The sequence below is a fragment of the Octodon degus genome, unplaced genomic scaffold (genome assembly GCF_000260255.1).
Source record: "Octodon degus isolate 3935 unplaced genomic scaffold, OctDeg1.0 scaffold00286, whole genome shotgun sequence".
NCBI lineage: Eukaryota > Metazoa > Chordata > Mammalia > Rodentia > Octodontidae > Octodon > Octodon degus.
In genome coordinates this window covers 188,978-190,047 of record NW_004524862.1, presented here as the reverse complement: position 1 = coordinate 190,047, position 1,070 = coordinate 188,978, and positions in this window count along the sequence as shown.

The window sequence follows — 1,070 nt, the reverse complement described above, 5'->3', positions numbered from 1 at the left end:
TCCCCCCCCCCAAAAAAAAGGAATATTCCTTCTTAGTTTTACTTATGTCACCAGTAGTGGAGGGCTGACTTACACTTCTTGCATGATAACTGACACATGCCATGCATGTGGGCACTCCAGAATGTGCAGTACCTGGAGAGAAGGAGTATACCTTCCTTGAACAAAAGGCTCTGCAACAACACATAGGAGTCTTCACTTTAGGGATATATAATGCTTTCAAATTTTGTTATCACAAAAATCTCTTAAAAGATTATAGTGACTGGATAATTCTATTAGTTAGATCATAAGTAGTGATGATTTTTATTTTAAACTACTAAATATACTATCATTTCAACAGGAAATACGCACTTTAGAAGGCTACATGTCTGTAAAATTGCATATAAATAGTATAGATAACATGTGTTGTATATATACATATATGGTACTAAAAAGGGTGGTAGCTAAATCCTAGGAAATTTAATAGAGTAAATTGCTAGCAATCACAAGAAAAAAACTTGTTTACACAGAATCTTTTTGGCAAGCAACAAATATGTCTGTTGATTTTATTGAAATCAATTATTGAACATCCTATCAAGAAATCAAGACTGCTAGAACATCTCTTTCATACTGATAAAAAATAGGTCATTTGCATCGATGGCAAGTCTGTACTATTCCTGCATTTTATATGTTGGGTGTTTTTCCCAAAGTAAAATTATGCCACAGAAAGGGAGAAATATATTGGATGACAGTGGACAATAAGGGAGGACAAAGTGAATTCTAATTCTTATTAAAAACCCTGCAGGGCCAGAGAGATAGCTCAGTAGAATAAGCACCTGCCTGGCAAGTGCAAGGTCCTGAGTTCAATCCCCAGTACTGGAAAAAGAAAAAATGTAAATTTGAGCAGGCCAAATAGTTCAGTGGATTAAAGTGCCTGCAAGCAGGCGCCGGGGTCAGGAGTTCGTCCCCAGGCCTGCCCCCAGAGCATGCTGAGACAGTGATTGAGACTGGGCATGGTGGCACACACCTGTAATCCCAGCTCTTGGGAGGCTGTAAATAGATAGGTCACTATGAGTCCGATCTAGTAGTGAGAC